General features: G+C 43.3%; 1 protein-coding gene across 3 annotated transcripts in view; it reads right to left on the bottom strand.

Moving 5' to 3' along the window:
- Positions 1-23,301, bottom strand: part of LOC146381484 (zinc finger MIZ domain-containing protein 1-like) — a 110,314-nt gene that overhangs the window by 40,953 nt on the left and 46,060 nt on the right. Inside the window, exon 3 of one of the 3 annotated variants that reach the window (XM_084937541.1) lies at positions 20,829-20,954. The exons of the other annotated variants lie outside the window; for them this stretch is intronic. The gene's annotated coding sequence lies outside the window, so the exon portion shown is untranslated. The remainder of the gene's footprint in view (positions 1-20,828; positions 20,955-23,301) is intronic. 3 annotated transcript variants of the gene reach the window in all.

Below are 23,301 nucleotides of genomic sequence, written 5' to 3'. Positions count from 1 at the left end.
AGATGAAGGAGCGAGGGGAGGAAAAAAAAAAGGAGAGCGGGAGAGAGAGGAGGCAGCATGCTGCACCATACTGATAATGCTCACTTAGGGGTCTCTAGCTGGATTTAACGGCAGGGCCAGTAATCTACTCCACTAGACAGCTAAAGAGCTTTTATGCTACCTATTGGAGCTGCTCATGCCTGTACTTGAGAGGAGAGAAGGGCACACTAGTGCATTCCTCTCCATAAATTAGAAAGCTCATAAAGGGGGGGGGGGGGGGAGATGTCCGAGTATTTTTTCCACTCCTCTTTGCAGATGGAAAGTGTTTTGTTTGTTGACATGTCTGATGTCTCACAGACTTACTGAATCCTCAGTTGAAACATTTGAAGTGGGCGTGGCTGAGTTCTGATAATGATTTGAGGAATTTAGCATAAAAAAACGATTGGGCATGGGTTTAAGTGACTTTCAGATATCTACAGCTTAATCAAATAACATTCACATTTTATAACATGTGGTCACGGATACTCCTGTCAAACAACAGCTTCCTTAGTGACACCATGTTTTATACATCCATCAGGTGTTTGCTGCTATAATACTCCCCCCAGTCACCTCCTTCTGCCAGCTGATAGTGAGCTGATCCTTGGCAAGGGTGTCCCCAGACCACTGTGCTCCTCAGCCACCAGCAGGTGTCTCCCTGGCCCTTCAAAGGCCTGGCTAGTGGCACAAAGAAGGCGGAGCAGTGTTGCTTTAAGCCTTTACAAGCTCTACAAATCCTCAGCTGCTGCTTCCTAACAGGGCCCACTCAGCCCGGCACTGCCTGTCTGACCTTGTGGTTATTGATGAGCGAGTCGACCTGCTCCCTCCGACTCTCTCTCTTTCTCTTCCCTCCTGCCCTTCCCCTTGCTCTCGCTCTCTCACTCGTGCTCTCTCTCTGTCATCTCTCTTACCTCCAACAGTGAGTTAAAATGAGGGGAAAGAAAGGTTGGGCTGCCATTCACCTCCTCCGTTTTTTAACCGGTTAAACACACGGTGCAGGAATCGCTGTAAAGCCTACGTGTGCACACATTTACATGCATTTTCTTCCTAAGATAATGACTTTTTTTTAAATGGCATGGCAGTGTTGAGGTGTAATTTAATTTCCAGATATTCACTTGTTCTAATTAAACACTAGTCCTTTGTTATATCTTTGATGACTAACAAGAGCCAATTTACAGATTAAACCCATGATGCTATGGAGATATGACAACAGTGGCAATTATGAGCCCGCCTCTATTTACAAGCTCTCATCTATCTTACAGATGTTATCGCTTATTATTTTCTGTGTGCCGCTACCTTTACGTGACGTTATTTGCCTTGATTCAGATAGTAACTCCGGCAATCCTGCCTGACGCTTCTGAGCGTGTGAGGGGAAATCGCTGCAGATATGTGCCTTACTTGAGCTTAATTTACTGCAAATTGCACAGCAGGCGTTACACAACAAGTTGAGCTGTGGATTCCTGCACAACAAAAGACTCGTGGGTGTGGGGGGAGTCGGAGAGTGGGACGAGAGCAGGGAGACCCGCTTCCCTCTCCTATTCAAGGGGAGCTAAAATATATGTATTGAGTGGGAGCTGTAATAAAACGAAACGGGTGAGGAGATGCAGGCTGGGAACAAATATGAAAGGCAGTGGAGTATGGCGGCAAGGCGATGGAGCACCACCGGAGGATTGGATGAAATTATCTCTTTATAATCAGGGGGCTTCTGCATGGCTGCCTCCTCCATTGCCCAGTGACAGATGAGGCCTACCTCTTCAGATGGGCTTTTCACAGTGCTATCAGCCCACCTCTAGGGTAAAACAATGTTTTTCTTCCCCCTGTAACACTACTTTAAAGCTTTGTTTTCGCACGGCACCCCGCGGAGAGAGGACCGTCTCCTGTCAGACGGGGTCCATGTTTGTCTCATTACGTGATCATGTTACGTAAGCGTACCTTGAAACGGGCTGCGGATTTAATTTGATGACAAAACTGTGCCACAGGAAGGGCTGGAAGAGGGTGACGCTAAACAATGTTGAATGAAGACACTAAAGCGCAACATTATCTGCAGTAAGTAAGAGGGAATTGCTTTTTGAACTGTCACAATCGCACAGTTTGGAATCTAAACATTATTTCAGACACCCAAAAACCTTCAAAGAGCGTTTCTAGCTTGTTAATGTAACGTAGATGAGCTGCGCGTCTCCTCTCTGCAGGATAAAAACAGTCGGAGAGGGAGAAAAGTAGACAATGATTAGCTTTATCCCGCCATCACAGCAGAACAAATGGATCACGAACCCGCGCCGCTTTACACAGTCTCTCAACTGAGCTGTTGAGGCGCAGGGAAGTGGTAAACAGATTTAATTTATTCATATAAATGGCTTGTGAACCAAAACAGTCAGGCCACTCTGGGAGCGAGCAGTCTTGTTAAAGGATGTTTCCAGTTTATTACATTTCTTATTTCTGTAGTTTTGGCCATTGCTCGTGATAATATTGTGCTCTCCAAAGTAATTGCTGAGATCTGGAAGCACAGTGACAATGCAACTACAAAGTGCGATAGGGCAAGAAATAAGATGTCAGACAAGTCGACAGGCCATCAATTCAGAAAAGATATTTGAAGGTAATAAAGTGTGCATACCTATAATATGGATTAGAGCGTTTTACTTCACAGAGAAAACAGCACATATAATGCAAGAGCAGTGAATCAAAGCCGAACTGGAACATCAGTCACTAAACTATGATGGATGCTGATAACACACACATACACACATAATTTTAGCTCATGTGGAAGTTTGCTTAAAATCTATACAATCGCCTGAGAGCGTTTCCTTCGTGCCCTCCTGACTCATGTACCACATTTGAATGGAGACATTTTTCTGAAGCGCATCTCCCGAGGCGCTCAAAAGTATTCGTCGACATGAAAAGGTGAGAGAGTGAGTGCGGCTACAGGTGTAGAAAGACAGCAAACCACGCTGGCTACCATCCCGATCACACGCGCGCGCACACACAAGCACACAGATCTTCTCACCTTCCCTTGAGTGCTGGGCCGGCATCATGATACCATAACAACACCCTCAGTCACTCGTAATGTGCTTTACAACAACACTACAGGCAGGGTGTTACACCTCCGCAGAGCAGTGTGAAACACCCCCCTCTCCTCGACACACACCAAAATGCACGCACACACACCTCGCTAATCGAAAGCTACTAAGCTAAGCACTGCTGACACTATTAAATCTGAACAAGGTGGCCTCAGTGAAGAAATCAGCATCATTCTCGTACCTTATGGGGACATGTCAAGACTCAAGGTGATCACGTCTCCGTGAGTCATCTGTTGTAGGTGAATTAGGCAATAAAGGACTAATCTGCACCATCATTGACTAGGGGTCTGCTGTTTGCAGCACTTGCTTAAGGGTGATAAAGATGAGGGAGTAGGAGGAGAGAAGGAAGAGGAGGAGGGGGAGGAAGCATCTCTTCACCCTCATGATTTTAATGAGCTTTGATTCCGAGATATGTCTTGTTTTCTTCCGACTGTCGGCTGAGGCCGGCGTGAAAGCTCTCCTTTAATTATCTCAACATTGTAGAGAAGACCGTTTTTGTTTTTTTTGCACTGAGGGATGGGCGTTCAGTTTAGAGAGGGCACCTCTAGGACTCCAGGTGTCTGCCTGGTAAGTGGCCAGGCAGGCAGCGAGGACAAAGCTGTGTTTGTTCGACGGAGGAAAAAGCAGAGAGGATGGAAATGTGTACGTAACAGTGCTTCTTCCATTGTTGCCTTACAGAATGTGCCATAATCCCCGGCAGGCTCCATCCAGAGCTGGCACGGAGGATAATATGAGCTGCCTCCTGCCTGTCCCACCTCCCCGCTCTACCTCCCCTCCCCTCAACCCTTCTCCAGCACCTCCTCCTCCCTTCCCCCATGTCTCTGCTGCACACACACATATGGACACGCAGCCACTCGAGTGCACACACACGCTCACACCTCCCCACATGGCTCCTTAACAGGCTTGGGAATGGATTTCTTTTATTTAATGTGGTTTGGTCTGCAGCTCCAGAGGCAACCGTGAGCGAGGGCGGGCTTGCAGTTGTGCCACTCGCTCTCGTGCGTGCGCGCGCACACACTCAATCCAAAGGAGCCCTGCTGTGTTGGTCGCTGTTCACTGATCTCTCCCTCTTTCCCTCTGTCTTTCTCCATCTCCCATTCTCCCTCTAACTCACTCCACTCCCTCGCTCTGTCTTTCACGCAGATCCACATTCACTCTCTCCCTCCCTTTTTGCCCTCTCACTTTTTTTTTTTCATGACAGCTCACATAAGCAAGCCTCCTGGATTCCTGCGGGAGCCCCACGTTCAGTACACAGAGATTGTTCAGCCATCAGGCACATCTGCAGCATGATTAGAAAAGCAAAGGGAGCATGGTATTGGAGGCAGGAGGCCGGGGTGGCAGAGACACCCCCCACCCACCCTTCATGGCCACCAGCAGAAGCAGAAGAAGAAAACAGAGGGTTGGGATCATAGAGGGGCCTTAGCAATATCTCCTCTCTAACCAAGTGTAACATTTCACCAAGTCTCAGAGGCTGATCTCTGACTACGATTAAAAAAAAAAAAAAGGACAAAGGCAAACGGGAGCCAGTCTCTCTTCACTGCCAAGCCACCATCCATCCGCTAGCCTACCTCCCTCATGGAGCTGGCAAAAACTAGAGGAGAACCTGCAAACACGAGTAGCATCATTGTTTCTCCTCCTTCTCTTGTTTGCTGTGCACTGCCTCTTCCAAAGAGCTACTCTTTTAATTTCCTTCCACCCTTACGCTAATAGCAGACAAGGGGGGAGGTGAGAGCTGTGGGGGGGTCAATTCCCCCGTGGCGCTAGAGGCAGCACAGATGAGCCACATGACTGTGCGAGCCCCCACCAAATGCAGAGCAGCGCGAGGTGAAACGGCTAGGCAGCTAGCCCCGCTCTGTCTCCCTGTGCCTGTGGTGCTCCATCAGCCTCACCGCTCGCTGCCAAGCTCCTTTCTCCTTCACAATCCTCCTGGAATTTCGGGGGCATGTGACGATGATGATGATGGTGATGATGAAACCAGTGAGCCAAAGTGTAAACCTGCAGCCATTGTTGAGATATGAGGTAAATTCACAGTCTTACAAAAGAGAGCCATCACTACCACCCCTTGGAACACTTTGTCTTAAAAATGGCCTTTGATTGCGAGCATAGAGGAAAAGTCAAAGAGGCATTTTATTTCCATTTCTGTGAGTGATATTGTTGCCACGAAGGTGCCGACACTGCCTCAGACAACTTCTGAGCCCCCCCGCCTTCCTTTCTCAGTTTTTTTTCCTGCCAGTCTCCTGGTTTATTATGCATTCAGCTCATGTGTCCCTCCTGTGAGTGGCTGTTCATTTTCCACATACCATGCTTAATCCGGCCAGCTAAAACTTTGAAATAGCGGGAGCCGCAGACGCAGCCGCTACCCAAGAGGAGCCATTATGAGGTCTGGGAGAGAGAGACTGATAGCGCTGGGGGGAGGAGTGACAGGCGAGCTGCAAGATACATGGGAAGGAATTCAAAGAAGGCTGAGAGCAGAACAGGAGGGGTGTGCGTGTTTGTGTGTTCGCTGCTTTACAAGCATACACTACGTGAGAGTAGCTGTGATAAGTTAGAGGCAGTTGTGGGTGTTTGTTAGCTTGCGTGTGTGTGTTTGAAGGAGTTGTTGGTGTGGGCAGGGGGATGGAGGACCTCCTTGTCTCCATTGTGCCAGTGACCTTTGGCCTTTTGTGACTTTGAGTGAATGGGAGGAGAGAAACAGAAAGAAACAGAGAGTGAGGGATTTTAAATAGTGCATGAGCTCAACCTGCCTAGACACTGATGGACAGCGGCAACATGAGCTTTCTCTGTTTCACCAAAGGAGTCTGTGAAGACATACCATCAAACTGCCAGACCTTATAATGACCTCGCTAACATCTCCATTTGGAAATTTCATCAGCAGGAATATCGGCTTTTCCTTTTCAGCACTTAAGGTGCCAATTACAAATTCCTAAAGCTTGAGAATATGTCTTAAAATTCCTGATTTATTTAATCAAAAGTCCAAAACCTGAATAAAAAAATCTAAGTAGGAAAACAGCAAATGTGACCCTGTGACCAGTTATTTTAGATGTTACATTTTTAGAGAAAGTTTCATAGTTAAATAAAAAATACAGTCAACATCATGAAAGAAGGAATGCCACAACCTTCATCTTACAAATCAATAAAGCAACGATTCCCTTCACAACCATTTTCTGTTTTGTTTTTTTGAACACTAAAAGCCATCTGAGATGCTACTTCATCTTTTTTGTTCCATTTTTCCAGAAAAACATTTTCTCCTCCAGTCCACAGACCTGAATTGGAGTGATCTAGCTGGCATGGCTCATAGAAATATATTCTTTTTTAATATTTGCAGATTGTTTGATAACCTTGCTGGGTGGACTGATCCCGTGTTAACAGCTTGCTAGTATCTACAGCCATCGGTCCCTCCGGGGAGAAGCCTCTCATTCCACAAATGTGCTCAATTAAAAAGAGCAGAGTGCTTAGAGAGGGCCAGTGAGAGGCCATTCCCTGCGCCCGTTTGATCTGGATTTCCTAATTGGTCAATGACAACACATTACCAGACAGGCGGATGCTTGATCTGCAGAGAGGAGGCTTTTTGACTAGGGCAGTTCGACCTCTCTTCCTTTCCCTTTCGCCCCCTGCACCTTCGACGTCCTACCCGCCCCCTCCGTGACCACGCAGAGTGCGTGTGAGTCCGAGTGTCTCTGCATGTAAAAAGGGAGTATGGGTCTGACGTGTAGGAGGGGGCTGATTTAGAGGTTAGACAGCACAGGCTGCAGTAAATCCGTGTCACAAATCCTCCTTATGGAAGTGGGGGGGACACACGCGAGCATGTGATGAATCCCATGCAACACGCAGACCTCTGCCTCCCCTCCTCGGCCTCTTCTGGAGCCCACACCACACTGCTTGCGCTGCACTAATTTGCCAGATATCGTGGGCTGTTATGTTTTGATTGCCTTTGTGTAAATGAATCGGGAAGCCTCTCATTTCACGTGCAGCTGTGAAGAATTCCAATGTGTCAGGGAAGAAAAAGGAGATTCTCCAGGGAGAAAAAGACTTAGTGGAGTCTTCGATCAAGCACTGAAGACATTTATTCATTTATTCATCTTTCTTTCTTTATCCAGGCATCCTTGGATCATTTCACTCAGTGTATATTATTTCCCTATTGTGTGTGGCCCTTTTTAGGGAGTCACTACAGCATAAAAACACCAAAGGCAAACCGTATCGCATGCAAGGAGTCTCAGCGATGCAGATCAGATGCTTGCACAACAGTATGGTCTCATTTTATATAATCCTACTGCTAGCTAAAAATAGTATCAAATTAATATTGAATGTTACTGTAGGAGAGGGGTGGCAGAGTTCCAGCTTATGGAAATATGCTGTCATATGGAGCGATAACAGTCTATCCTTTAACACACCCATGTGAAAAAGAAATAACTTATTAGGAATTTCCCACCGCCTCTGAAGTAAAATGTTTATGTTTCATATATAGCTCTTATACTTGTGAAAGTGGCCTCTTGTTCATACAACACAATGTTTACTTATTCATACATAATTCTTAAAATTATGTTTTTATGAGGGAAAAATGCAAAAGGAGCCCGTTTCATAAATAAATCACAGTCTTATGAGACATTAAATGGATATAAAACATAAAATTAGCTTTTAAAATGTCTTCCATATGGACATATATACTTTATATGCATAAACATCATCTACATATACACCCCTAACAAAAGAAAAAAAAGCAACCAATTAACAAACTTTAAAATGTGAGGACCTACCGAAGTACTTAAAGCTTATGCCTGCATATAAACTGGTCTGGAAACCCATAAGCTTCTCTGCTGACTTAGCCTCTGGGGACAACAGCCAATTTCTCGGCGCTTCCAGTGTAGCCAGCGGATATCCAGGCTAAGAGTTCCTGTTCCGGTCATTGTTTATGAAACCAGATACATTTGAAAAAAGCTAATAAAAAGCTAAATGAGAGGCAGTGATTCTGAGAGTGCATTTTGGCAAGTGGAATCCCTCGTTTTGCTCTCTACACAGACCGCTTACCTCCATGCAACCAAAGACTGTTCAAACAAACTGATCAACTTAACTTGTATCACAAAAGGATAACAAATGAAAGGCTTCTGGTAACAGAAGAGTTTGCCAACATTCGTCTGCATATTCAAATGCAGATATCACTTTATAAAGATTGGGCAATATCATAATATATCCATATCACATTTAAACATACAGGTGCAACTGCTGATCATTTAAAATGAATTTGTTATGAACTGAGAGAAAAAGATCACATTTGGGAATTATGGCAACAATGAATACAGTTTTGGTTGAAAGTCCAGTCAATTAATCAATTTCCCAGCAGCAGTTCACCTTAGTTTTGTAGACAGGCATGTTGTTTGGGGGTATAATTTAGCAACAACTTGTCTCTAGCTGTTGGCAAACAACAAGCTCCACATCATCCATCAGAGAAGTTGAGGTAGCTTGACAGGTGAACATAAACAAAGCTGCCTGCAGTAGCATTTCCAGAAGTGTGCGGGAAACACACAGAGACACGCACATAGCTAAAGACAAACATGCACAAAAAGACAGAGTGGGAAGGTCTGAGAGGCAGCAGCACATTGAGGAGGGAGAAAGAGAGAAGCACTGGATCAGAAAGGCTGAGGAAATGAGTGCTGCAAGAAGTGGAAAAAGCTGAGAAATTCTGTATCCTCCTGTTTCAGCCCCTGAAAACTGCTGAACCATCAGCAATTACAGGCTGGCTGGGTCATGAATCTCCCTCTGCAGTGGTCTGCTCTCTCTCTGCTGGCTGATACTGCAGAGGTGTGTGGCCCAGTCACCTGGCCAGCAACAAACACGGAGACACGAAGCTACGTGGCGCTGCAGCTCCTATTAAGACTGTGCAAATCGCGCCCACACTTTGCATCTCCTTTTTCCATGACAGCAAAATTGACGATGTTGGCGGTGCGAGCTCACATGCAAAGCAGATGTTTTTTTCAGGCGCACAGGTGAGTGCGATCCACGAGTGGCGGACCAAACATTACAGGCAGCCACGGGACAAAGGCGACAGAGGGCACACGCACATATGTCCGGGCACAAGTAAAAAGTGCTGAACATATAATTAGCTGCTCCAGTAGAAATCCCAGATAGGCAGTCACTTAATTAAAATGACTAATTACGGGCAATAAAAACTTCTTTCCAAACTGCTGTCTATAATTACAAGTCACTCCTTTTCTCTGTGGCAGCGTGCTTCAATATGTGTGCGTGTGAGCTTGCAGCCGAATGTGTTTGTGTGTGCGCACGTGATTGTCGCATCTCAATGAGTCCGTTTCTGCCGCTCATTCAGCGTTAGGATCCTCGGCTAATGAGATTAGTCAATAATGGATTGAAAGCAAGCACCCTCCCCTCCCTGACACAATGGCCGGAGAAGCCGTCCCTGTCAGTGACACGTCGATATTCACGCACGCATACACACATACACAAACACACTCACACTTGCAAACACATCTAAACAACAGGGGCCTCCTTTTTAACATACATATTGCGTTATAATATCGAGCGGCGCCTTTTTTGAGACAGTGACGTGCCTTGCAGACCACAGACAATTCCCCAGGATTTGAATTTAAATTGGGAGTATATCTAGTCTTGATCTACAGAAAAATGGATATTCCGGACGTCACGCCGGGCCCTCGAAAGCCCCGGATCTCTTTCATCACATTAATGAAAACTCCGTAGAGAACACCGAAAGAAAACAGTCCTACTAGATCTACGACTGCTGAGTGTCTGAGCCCAGGAAGGACAAACAAGTCTTGAGAGTTGAGAACTCTTCTCTTCTCAGATAAACAAAGACATGAAACAAGCTTTAAGGCCAGCCACAGCACAAACAGAGTTCCTTTCAAACGTGTGAACAACCTGTTCGCAAGGGTAAAATAAACCTTGCTCAAACACGACACAGCGAGCTGCCGCCGCTGTGCAGAACCCTCATGCATTTACAAGAGAGACTTAAAGAAAAAGGAACTTGAAAGTGCAACTCAACTGCTTTTTTTTATGTCGACAATCACAAATCTGATGTTGCATCTAGTCAAAGTTCCTTTGAATGGCACCTAGCAGTCGATAACCACAGGCGTAATTTAGATTCAGACAGATCCTTTTTCTTGGTCGGCCCTTAACTTTTATAGTTCCAGTCCAATTTACTCAGTAAAATCACTTACTATCCTGCAGTTATAATCCCATTGACGAGTGGCTGAGTTGACAAAAATGCTAATTCACTCATCTTCCCCCCCCCCCCCCCCCCCTTTTTTTTAAACAATTGGCTCACACAATAAGCTTTACAGGCAGCAGAAAGTGCTCTTTTGGCAAATTTTATTAGATCCCAACTGACACTGACTTTCTGGGGCAATATAAAATATAAAAGGCAATATAATATATAAAAATGCTGTTATCCATATGCCTGCAGGTTTCACTTACATGTATGCATACATATACTGTACATACTGTGTGTTAGAGCTAATCTAGCATCTAAATAAACACACACACAATCCTCACCACCATCTGCCTAACTGTGATGTATGGAAGTGTGTTTCTGCCACTGGAAAATAATGGAACAAAACGAAAAACACGAGAAAACTCAGCGAAACACTCAAGACAGCTACACATGTTATTACATTACATTTAATACATTTAAGTTAATACTATTTTTTTTTTGGAATTTTATAATTTATTTAGTAAATTACATTTACTAAATATATCAATAAATAGGATATAACTAAATCTATTTATACCGCGCCAAATTATTTGTTCTTAATTTAGTGTTAAAAGTTATTTATTGCCATTAAAAAAGCCTTAAAAATTGCAGAGGATATCTGCATTTCCTGCGAAATTGAAAACTTAGTTAGCTTTTAAGTAAAAATTTAGATATATGCAACTCAGAATTTCAAATTACTGGCCTGAAATTTTGACTTATGGATGGCAATTGCTTTTCTTTTCTCTCTTTCTTTTAATTGGTTGAAACAGCTTCCTTAGAGATGCTACTCTGCTACATGTGCTGCGACAGAGCTAATAGGGTAAGCTGCTCTAGTGGATAAACGACTTCCAAACAACTCAAAATTTGTTTTATCTCTGTAAATAAAATATTTTAATCAACATAAACACCATCTGTCACATCTGTGGGACACTGAACTAGCCTTGGGCTATATGCAGGCTGCCCTGTGATTGGTAGATTGTGTTAGAGCTTTGCATAGCCTGTGTGTAAAATGTGTTCTCACCATTTAAGGCTGAAAAATGTTATTTAGACTATTTTATCTACATTTTATTCAGAAATGATGTATATGTGTGCTCACGTATAAGGCAGAGTATGTAGCCGAAATAAAAAGGCCAATGCATTAAAGCAATTAACATTTCATATAACACATATGTGTGCAATTTGCAGTGTAATTTGCTAGGGTGATACAATGGTATATAAATGTCGCAGACAGTATAATAACTAAACCTACACCCCTGTATGTAATATCCAGACTGGTTTATGTGGCACTGTGGTGTGTTAGTGTTCCTGTCATGCAGCCTCCCTGCCTGGGGTCAGCACGGCGCTACAAAAGGTCAACCCCCTAGTAATTTGTTTCGCCGCCGCCCCATCACCGACCAAACACAGGGCATCGTATCAGGTAAACCAATTATTATCTGACATGAATCGGAGAGCAGAGAGGTCCCATACGACCGTTTCCTCTATTATTAGCAAAATGTCTCTTTCTTCCAGCAAAAAGGCGCCTTGTCTCTGATTCCCAGCATGTCTTTGCAGCTACTTATCAGCTGCCAAGTGACTCATTTACCTGCAATGTGCAATTCTGTGTGAGATTTAAAGGTAATTTAACCTACATTCAAGACGAGAAAAGAAATTAAGCGATGCCGTTTCTCTCGCTCTCGTTTTACCTCCCTCTTGCTGTCTCCGAAGCATAAACAGCAGTCAAAACTGAGAGCTTTCTCCTGCTTAGTATTCAGCTCTAATTCTCCTGGGTGGACACCCCACTGTGTAGACAATCTGCATTTTGATTGGTGTACACTGGAAGTTTCCGCAAGGCTCTTTAAAAAGCCGATACATTGGAAAACAACATAGGACAGCCATTTAGAGATGCATTTCTAAGAATATTTAGCAGACTGTTCGGTGGGAATAGCAAATAACTTGGCGAGATTTATCTTGTTTCATTAAACAGAACCAGCACTGACACGAGGATATGATCTGAAACCGATCATTTGTTGCGCCGCGACTGTGTTGGCCAACATGAAAATGCCAGCGATATATAACCCTCTCAGAGAGTCATTTGTACAATCTCTCCATTAGGAGCCACTTTGTTCCTGTAGCCCCTCTGGCCTCAAACCAGGCTTCAGCCTCCGATGGCTGTAGTCATGGCAACTGCCATCATTGTACACTTGCAAATAATGAAGACAATGTGTTTTCCATTTAGAAGAGCTTTTTTTAGTGCACAAAGATATGGAGAGTCCATCCTGACTGTTTCATTAAGGGGGCTTAATAACGCGATTCCTTCTGCTGGCTAAACTGTGCGAGCTGAATCACAGATTAAATTGGCCTGGTGGGACGCGAGTCAATACCGATGTTCACGATTTGGTGTTCGACAGCTAAACTTGGAAAAGTTGTTTTTCTTTCTGGCCTCGGTGGACACGAGCGTAGTAAGACGAAACATCAAAGAACAGAGGAGCGCCACAGGCAAATCAATTTGTATTTTGATCACACAAAGTGAAAAAAAAAAGTACTAGAAAGGCAGGCAAATGAAAAGTAGAAGAATTGCCTCTCGCAGGTATTTGATACCCTGTTGATTTTAGCTGACTTTAAGCAGTTTAGGCTGTTTTGAAACTTTTTACATGATTCTTCAAGTTTCACAAAATCTGGAACTTATTTTCATGTTTTAACCAACAGCTCTGTTAACAATCATATCATAAATTTCCCAGAAACCAATACCTGCTGACATCTATAGTAGCTTTCTTAAATGATCTCTCAACTTTGTCACTTTATTTTGAGAATTCAGAGATTTTCACACAACTGCTAAATAGTGCCACAAGGTGGTGCCTCATTCCAGTTTGTTTAGTTGAGGTGGCACTGAGAGTTGTAAACAGGCACCATGCTAGATTCTGACTATGCATGACTAGCAACTGTACCGATCAGAGACCTGGCAACGTATGATTGATATTCAGCACCATAAAAAGATAGAAGAAGAAAAAGAAAGCAGTGTGGAAGTTTCCATATCTGTTTGGGTAAAGATCACAAGCTAAGAAACTAGCGCCAGTGCTCAAGCTAGGCAGCAGACCAGCACATTGCTAGTTAACACTAGAACAGGGTCATTTTGAGCCCTTGGCATTTTAGTGCTCATGTAACACTGTTAAAATAAAAGCCTCTCATTTCATTTTTTATGACTTTTCCCAAAAGGTTTTATTCATAATTCGCACACAGTGAATATTGGGGTATGTGGAATAAAAAGAAAAAAAACCCCCAAAACATTATAACCACTTATACCTAGAACCACAGAGAGAATCATTTAGACGTCCATCAACGTTTGATGTGCCTGCTTGCCTTGCAACACGTATTGTTTACACACATTTTGTGTGATGGCTGCTATAAAATGAGACCGATCTAGCTAGATGTGATTGATAGATAAATATATATAATCAGTGCAGGTTTGGGCAGGTCGGGGATGGGCTGTTGAGCCATGGCAGAGTGGGGAAGAGTGTATGACAGGACGCGTGGGGAACTGGGCGGGTTGCTGGCAGAGCAGCAGGGGAACCATAGCTGAACTGGGCCAGAGTGTGGAGAACTAATTGGAGCAAAAGAAAGAATTAAATCTGGGTTTCAGGCCTAAATTATTCAGACATGTTAGGTATTGTGTTGCTTATTATACGCATTATTTTATATTCCATTCTAATATATACAGACCTCCTAAAACTTAATATTAAGGTCTGACCTTTTAGAGGCTACCAGGCGTCTATTTCATCTGATTTCTACATTTAGGTCTTTTACCCTAATGGGATATTTAGAATTAGAAGGAGGTGGTGGGTGCAGGGGATGTTGCTCTTAACACACAACACAGCAAATTTATCCCCAGTTCTTGATTGTTGGACTGATAGATACCAGTTGGGTGATGGCTGGTGCAGCTCTCGTAGCTGAACTACTTTAAAAAAGTCAGTTTTCTTCAGATATTTTTTAATTAAGATACAACATCATATGCAACACCTGTTTTCTCGTATCTCTAAATAAAGTAATTAGGATTTTTTTTTTTAACTTGTTTCATGATGCAGCAGGTTTTTCAGACCTTGCTGCAGAAACGTTGCTGGTTTAAAACCTCTCACAGTTTTTGAAGATACTGTTACCATAGTCATCACAACAGACACAGTGGCCAAAGTTGTAATAATTAGGAATAGTCCTTTAACTAAGCACTTCCTGCATTAATGTTACTGCTGAAAACAGTAGCAAAAACTCAACAAGCATAACTAATTTTCAGACAACGCAAAATCCAAATCGGGAATAACGGGCATGCTTGTAAATTAGTGTAAGTTTTGTGAACATGTGCAAACACACACACACACACACACAAGCACACACACACACAAAGAGAGCGTGGAAAGAATGGAAAGAACTTGAGGGGCAGGAATCTCCGTTCCACTGTTTATAGGGAAAACTCCCTGTAAGCTGAGCCAGCTTTCCGGGCCAAAATTAATTCAAGAGTTTTACAAATCACTAGACAGGAAACATGGCGTTGTTCTTCACTTCCACTTCTTCTCCTCTGCAGCCCCTGTAAACATTCTTTTGATTTGCTGTGTTGTTTGTTCGCAGGGAAAACACACAAAGCAGATAGTTACTCTAATTCCTTGATGACAACAGTTTATCTTGCAGAGTGGAGCGCGTTTCATAGAGTGTGCTGTGGTGCTTCGCGTGGTGTTTGTGTTAACACAAAACCCTGTAAAGACTATTGACTGGAAGTGCTGCTGTCAATAGAAATCCTATGATTTCTATTCTTGCTGTTGCGGAGCTTTGTGAACCTACAGTCTGGGGACTCTGTTCTCCTGCTTCCCTGACAACACAGCAAGTAACCTTTATGAAAAAATATTAAAAAAACCCAAAACAAGGGCACCACAATACCACTTCAGAGCAGTTTTGTTGCTACAACAAACAAAGCAGTAAGCTCTGGCACTCCTGTGTGTGCGGGAGCCACAGTGCACTGTGATTGATATACAGGAGATAAGACGCTGTTTGACTCCCGAATCCGCCTCCAATCGCGCCGTCCCTGTGACGCAATGGCCATACGTTATCTCTGCCACACACAACCCGTGCTGCTGATAGGCGAGGCAGAACCGCTCGTATCGAACACTTCCGGAAGAGTTTCTTGTTGAATAAATGAGCCACTTATACAAAATCTCTATTAACAGTATTGAGGTGCTTTGCTGATAGTCAGCGCAGAGAACGACAGCAATTCAAACACTGAACAAAGACAAGCGCATTTGGAAAAAATGCTAAAATCAGTTAACAAATCCATTAATAATCATCATAACTTCTAAAACGTTTCCTGTTTTGGAACTTGTGCACTATCTTTAAAAATCTTACAGCCCTTGCATTAAACTATTAACCTAAATAGACTGCTTGATAGTAACAGCAATCCCTTCTTGCAGCCAAATTTTCACCACGGATGCTGAAAAATGTAGAAAATCCACTTCAGCCCCTAGCTGCTCATTACCTGCTGATTGTAAACCAGCACAAGGAGTTTTCATGGAAAGCTTGCATGATTGGTACACTTCAGCTCAATACACCGCATGTATTTTTAATGAGACAAGCCTTTTTGATAGAGCGAGATTGCTAGCATGACTGATGATGCATTACATCTCAACTGGGTATTTGAGAAATCTTTTATGTGGGAGGCTTTATGTTTTGAAGTGATCGCAAATAATGAATTAGCTTTTAGTCATTTGTGGTCCCAAGGCAAAAAGAAGAGGAAAAAAAAGACTCTTCAGAAATCATTTATGCTTGTGATGGACACCGGATTGCTGGACACTTTTAAGTGCAGTCTCTTAGCTCCCTGTGGAGATCTAAGTTAGTCATTTGTCACCTTGTGGTAGTGCTGAACACATCCTTACGAGGCCCTGCCCAACGCAGAGGCTCGGCTAATGCTTCTTACAGGCTCTCAATGCCATTGCTTCGCACACATACACACACCGCCACATGATAAAAGCACAAGCACTGTTCAAGCACTTTAGAGAGATGACACGAGAGGACACAGTGTTGCTAAAGGTTAAAGAAAGCACAACAAATATGAAGACTGCAGGAGAATTTTGATTAATGCTAGACCTCCGCCATACACTCAAAGGTGCACACATATTCCCAAACCACCACCAGAGAGGGACAGAGGCTGCACTGAACCTCTAAGAGACCACCAGGTGTGACCTATTCATTATTTACCAACATAGGCAGGCTAGCAGCATCTGCACGCTGTGCACAACCCCTTGCTTTTTGTAGGGGAAATGTGTCGGGATCAGATGGGGAGAGGGCACCTTTGTGGATACACATCTTTGTTCACACACTGCCTGCCTGTCACCCTGCAATGCTCTTCGTAGCAGACAAAACGCATCTATGATTTTTCACTGCTATAAAGACAGTTCCACTTGTCCAGAACAGTGGCAGCTGAAGAAATCTACGCAGACTAGTACAATTACTAATTTCCACAAAGGCACGATCGCACAACTAAACATTTAAGTGCCTCTCCATATGGTTACTTTCTGGGAGTTCTGTGGGGCGATAAATACGCATCTTGTCGTATTAGCTTGGGTGGGAGGCAGCTAGCACATCCCCAGTGGAGGGGGAATATGTTGTCTGGTAACATATGTTTCATTTACTTGCCATTTTCTTCTCATCTGTTGAGGACTTAAAGGCTCTTATTTCATGTATTTCTTGTTTAGATTTAGTTTGAAATTGTGAGAGGTGGGGGGTATGTGCTTGTGCATATATGCACACACATGGATGCTAAAGTAGGCACATACAGATTTCCTAAATTAACTGTGAAATAATATTTTTATAAGGAGCCTCTGCAAAGACCTTAATAACCAACTGCTTAAAGAATAAATAACAGAATGATAGTACCACCTCTATATCCTCTTCCCACAGTAAGACTTGGTAAAGGTGTTTGAAGGCATCTGGTGACAGCAGCATATGGACCTGTTCTCCATCTTTAATTTGAGTGGCCCTCCAGCTTGCAATGGATGTTCAGGATAGAACATCTTGGAATGCCAGCTGCAGTCCAAGATGGTGATGCTGGAGTCTCTTGGTTCATGTGACCAGAGACTCATACAGCTAAATGATATCAAAGAGCACCACAGCTGCAATGTGGCTAGTGGAAGAAAACATGAGACGGAGAAGGGGAGCAACTTAACTCTAACTAAATAAAATAAAAGGCAGGGGATCGCTCGCTAGAAAATCAATTTTGGAATCTGTTGTTCTATTGGAGGGATAAAACACATAGATAAAATGTATTTGTGTGAAACAATGGATTCTAATTATAATTGTGAATTGTCACTATGAGCAAAATAAGCACAACAGTGATTTTCCTCATCGTTAATATAAAGCTTTCCATTCAGGCAGCTTTAAAGAACAGAAACATCGTCTTCAAAGTTGAAGGTGAAGGGGAAAGTCGCGCTATGTCAGAACATAAACATGCAGCAGAGCTGATAAACGCCTACAGATGTGTATATGACATCCCACACAACTTCAGAACACAGAGAGAAGTCAGCAAAGGTCGCTACCTGTGAGGATGGAGCAAATTCCAGCAGATCACTGAGGATATGAAATGTTGACAGATGGGAAATAAGCCTGATGTCAATAACAAATCTGAACGGGGAGGGGGGGATCACCTCATATCAGTGATTACTTACGTACATTGTGGACCACCACACTTGAGATGAAAGCCTTTAACAGCTCAGGTGAGATAAACAGGTGTCATTCCTATGAATGATCCATTTTATCCTGTGTGTATTCGATATTCTTTTATCTTTTGTATAACCACACCAGCAGAGATAAATGGCCCTTCCATGGACAACTTGGCAGAGGTTCACACACATCAAGGGTCATTAAGGTGGCTGACAAAAGCTTTTTTTCTTTAATGAATCTGGGTGTAAGTGTTCAGCCTCTTCTTGTTGAGACTATGTGCGTGTGCGTGTGTGTTTAGGTGATGCATTGCAGTGTGTGAAGAAACCTGGTTTCATTTCTTCTTGTAACACCCTAATGACTTTATTGTTTCATTCTTATCCAGCCTCCAGAAGCTATTACCATATAAACACCTGTGTTATCAAAGCACTGCAAACAATTTCCTGGATAATTTAACAAAGATGCGATTGTTGATTCGGTATGAGGTTGTGTGACTTATGAGTCTGTGTGTGTTTGTGTGCATAGTTTGAGATATCTATTTTCTCAGTGAGTGTGTTTGTGTGTGGACGTTTTGAGATATCTATTTTCTATGTGAATGTTTGTCTCTGAGTGCATTTAGTTATATCCATTTCACGGTGTTTGTGCTTATGGGCGTGTGTGTGTGTCTGCCTGTTTGTGTGTGTGTGTGTGGGCAGAGCGTAAACCTACTGGAACCTGGCTACAGCTGGCCACTTTTCAGCTCCAATTGTGAGGGAAAATATGTCTGAGTAACCATAAATGGAGGCTGTTTTGGTGAAGAGGGGACAGAGTGAATGCTCGGCATTACCATCATTCTTCGTGCAATCCATATCAAAACCCTGGGTGAGGCAGACAAAAAGGGAACACTTGCATAACGTAGGAGCCTGATGTTACCCTGCAGATTTGGACCTCTAGTGCCCCCCCTCCCCTTAGTCCTCCCTTTTTCTGTCTTTGACTCTCCCTCTGTTTCCCTCCCTACCTCTCAGTCACAGGGGCTGGATTGTTCTGCTGAGGCTTGGCAGAGGCTGCGGATGGGAAAAGTGCAGGGGAGGCAGCTAACACTTCCTGCCTCCCTGAATCAGAGAGTTAACCTTCACCGAGGGCACAATGGCTTCTCGTTAGCGAAACCACCCCACATGCAGGCAGCCTGTCACCAGCCATGTTCCTGTTCGCTGACCACCTTTTGTGTTTCTCTGTCCTCTGTCGGACTTCATGTCCGACAGCAGCTGCACCTCAGATGAGCACAATGGAGGAGTTTTACAGTATAGCAACTAGAATTAAAAGTAAGCATTTAGTCTTTTTGAGGACTTGAGAGTGATGCATACTAGCAGACAGCAGCCTTACTTGGATTTGATATTTCGACTTGAACTGAGGTTAAGATTACAAGAGTGAAAACGAAATTAAATAATCTGCTGTGCACATGTGCATATTTGAATGGGTTAGCACTTTTGAATGGTACTATAGTCCAGTCCAAGCCACTTAAGTTGCAGTTCAGACATGCAGTCCATGTCAGTGCAGATACGGATACATATCACGAGTTACCGTGATAGATGATGGCCAGAAAATTGTTTTTGTACAGCACTACGACTTCACAGTGAGGCTGACCTTTAACCTTTTGGATATCAAATGTCATCAGCTGACAATTTGAACCAATCAGGCATTTCATTTTTGTGGCCTGTTGTTAAATTCTAAGTGAACGTTTGTGCTGCAATCGGATTTTCTCCGGGTGCATCCTGAGATATTGCTTTCACAAGACTCAGACAGCGCTGAGGTCCCAGTGACCTTGACCTCTGGCCAGAAAAAAATATGAGCAGCTCATCCTCGGGTTCAAGTACAGGTTAGTAACAAATCTGAAGTAATTTTCTCGATGCATTTAGGACATATGAGGTTAATATTGGGTAGATGGATATAGAGACAACACAGGAAAACAATGTCACCAGCTCACTGGAGCAGAGGCACTGAAGAATAACAAGGTATGGAGTTTAAAAACACAGACCTCTGTGGCCCACTCCTGATCCTTGAAGCAAGAGACTCAAGGCTACTGGAAAAACACATCTTAGTCTCCAACTAAATTTTCAGCACAGAAGTTGCTTTGTGGGAAAAGTAGTCTAGACAGACTCTAACAAGAAAGTGTCATTTGATTTGCCATTTCACATATCAAGGAATCTCATGATGCCTGCAGTTTCAAGCACTCAGGTTTATCATCCCTACAGAAAATCGCTGTGTTACAGACCTTCTTTGTATAAATAACGGAAATAAAAACCTTATCTTCAGAGTAATAGACAACCTTAGACAACTTAGGACAAGCAAACACTATACTGTACATTCCCCAGGATGGATTACGAGACACACACACAATCTCACAGAACTACCATAGCACAAACAAGAATGATATCACCCACCCACCACTGTAAAAAGGTCGATTCATGCTGGTGTATGTGATTGAGATAAGGGGTACAAAACAATGTGGGCTGAAGAGATGACGGGAAACAAAGCTGAATTTGTCCAGATGAGTCACAAAAGTCAACAGAAAAGAGTGAATGCAGTGGAGGTAAATGGTTTCTCCCTTGTTTTCCTCTCATTTTCACTGGCAAAAAAAAGGAGCACGAGGAAGGCTAGCCTAAGAGAAAATAAAGCATTGATTTTGCACGCCGCCCTCTCTAAGGCAGAGGACTCCAATCAATAGGCTCAAGTAATACTCTGCACAAGTTTAATGCTTGAGCTGTACAGAGGCAGACAACTGTTTTGTCTGGAAATTATTCCTTTTTTTAAATTGCAGTGGCATTGCTGTTTGAAAGCGAAACAAAAGTAACTAGATCTGTTTAAAGAAACCATACCCAGGACGCCGATGACCAGAAGTCTGAGACTGGTGAAGCAGTTGGTGCACGCAGATCACCGTGTGGTCAAGGGTTCATCTAAATCAATTGGGGAAGTTACATGTGTTAGCCACTTTGTACGGTCATCTGGAAGAGAAAGGGAGGAGGAGGAGATGGGGGAGGGGTTTAAGGCATCAGGAGAGAGGGTCATGTTGCAAATCAGCAGCTGACCAGAGAGATGACCTCCAGCTAAAGGTGTGACCTTTGACACTGAGTTCTAGAAAAGCTGGAGAAACAGATACTGTCACTCTCCATGAATGGAGATTGAGTCAAGATAGGCATATGCTTCTTTGAAGTAGCCACTGAAAACTACAAACTGAAGGGTCTGCAGGTGATCCAATGCCTTCCACTAACATAAACGACCCAAATAAGTCTGGCTGAGCATATGGGGAATCTGATGAACTAAAAAAAAACCCCCAAAAAACAGTTCCTCCACTTTCATTTCCTGACTCCTTGCTTTTCCTTTTAAGGTGCCTCCCAAGTTCCTTCGCCACCTGTAAAACGTTAAAAAGCCTTGACCCAAAGATTTGAACACTCATTAAGCTTTTTAACGTGGAGAATTCTCTGATATCCATTCTCTCAGATGTTTCTCTCTGTGCTGACCAAATGGTATATCAAGTTCAGGAAATTAGCCAGTTCCTGTCGGGGAAAAGAAAGAAAGAAAGCCGAACAAGGCCAGTATCAATGCAACACAGCTTTTACGCCAATGCTTCTCGGGCTTCTCTTACATCCCTCGGACAAAATCGGAGAGAATCAAAGCTCATCTACTCTTTTATGTTGGCTTCAGAAACCATTTTGGTATGTTTTGTTGAAATTGAGACAGAAAATGAAAATATACAGCTGCATGCATGAATCTGAGCTTTCGCGGTGCAGTCAACTGCATGCTAGTCAAAGGGCAGACCTCTCAGCACCTTAAAAACACCTGGATATTCCTCTGGGCTAGTTCTTTGCAAATAATATGGCCATTAGGTCATTTAATATCCTCTGGATAAATTGCTTTGGACCCTCGAGACACAACTGCTGTCCACACATCAGAAACCAATCAAAGGTCTGTCCTAGTTATGGCAAAGACTCTGTCAGGCTTGAAGCCGCAACATGTCTCCAGGGAAATAGAGAGAGGCAAGATAATCAAAGACAATCCACCACTTCCTGTTCTTTATCAGCCCAAAGAATCTAAATGGGCTGTGATTAGGGCCTCGCTTTAACCAAATTTATCATAAGCAAGATTCAACTTTGAATGGCAGTGAAAGTTGACCCACTGAGTGGTCGGGTGAATGACAGCAGTATCGTTGCTAGAGCCACCACCAGCACCAGCCTGGGTTTGGCATGTCACACAACTGTGACCCCAGTCGCAGTCACAACCCACACACACAGTGTGGCTGTAGCACTGGTTGAAACACTAACCCTGCTGTTTCCATTGCACTCTTCAAACAGACAACTGGCCCCTGCAGCATGTGGTGAAAAGCGCTTTCTCGTGCATGAATAAACAAGTGCACACAAAGACAAAAATACAAGCTAAAGTGAGAAAATCTAAGTCATTTACATGAAAAAAAAAAATTAAAAAAACAACAACTTATCAATGAGAATTCACCCAGTTAGCACCCGGTTCTTTGCTCGAATCTGCACAGTGTCTACTTGAGCTCTGTTGACCTGCAGGCGTTGAGGCAGACCTTTGCATGCTGCAACTGAAATTAGGTTAGGAGAAGTCATTTGTCTTTGGTGGAGGGAGCACGAGGAAAAAAAGAGAGGCTAAAGAGGCCAGATTGAGCAGGAAGGCTGCAAAGGGGAAGGAGTTCATGCAGACTAACATCTGTGATATTTCTTCACTTCATACTCCTTCTCCCATCCCCCCCTCTTTGCGTGTGCCAAATGTTAAGGTGGGGCTTACAAAAGCAGCAAAGTGTGAGTATAGTATTTTTGGTGAGTGTTGTGAATAGCGCTGATGGCCACATGTAATCATAAATTCTTAGAGTTTGAAAAAATAAATCAATAAATCAAACGTTTTTATATTCCTACTATTAAAGTCAAAGAAACTATATAAATATTGTTATTTGCAATCCCTAGTTACATGGAACTTATTTATCTCCATCGTGGTTTCTTGCTTCTTTGCGAATGAGAATGATGTTACAGCTCATTGCTACACTATTTTGCAAATTCAGCAGAAGGTTAGGCGAGCTTATTGATTATATGCATTTACCTTTTCACGACCAGCGAGCTCTGAAAAGCCTCCGCTCGATTTCCAACAGAAAACACTAAACATGCAAATATACTTGATATTTCTAGGTGATTGCGTTGTAGTTTAGCTGATTCTGTGGTATTAAGCTACTTGCAAGGAGGTAAGACATCTGGATATTTCAGAAACTGTGAATTTGGGTTGATTTTGTGACCTTGAATAATATTGTAGATGTTGGTGCACTAACTCATCTGTAAGAAA

This window comes from Perissodus microlepis, chromosome 8 (assembly GCF_051167445.1).
Source record: "Perissodus microlepis isolate ML-2025 ecotype Zambia chromosome 8, ASM5116744v1, whole genome shotgun sequence".
In the NCBI taxonomy this organism is placed as follows: Eukaryota; Metazoa; Chordata; class Actinopteri; order Cichliformes; family Cichlidae; genus Perissodus; species Perissodus microlepis.
This window is presented reverse-complemented; position numbering and strand designations above follow the sequence as displayed.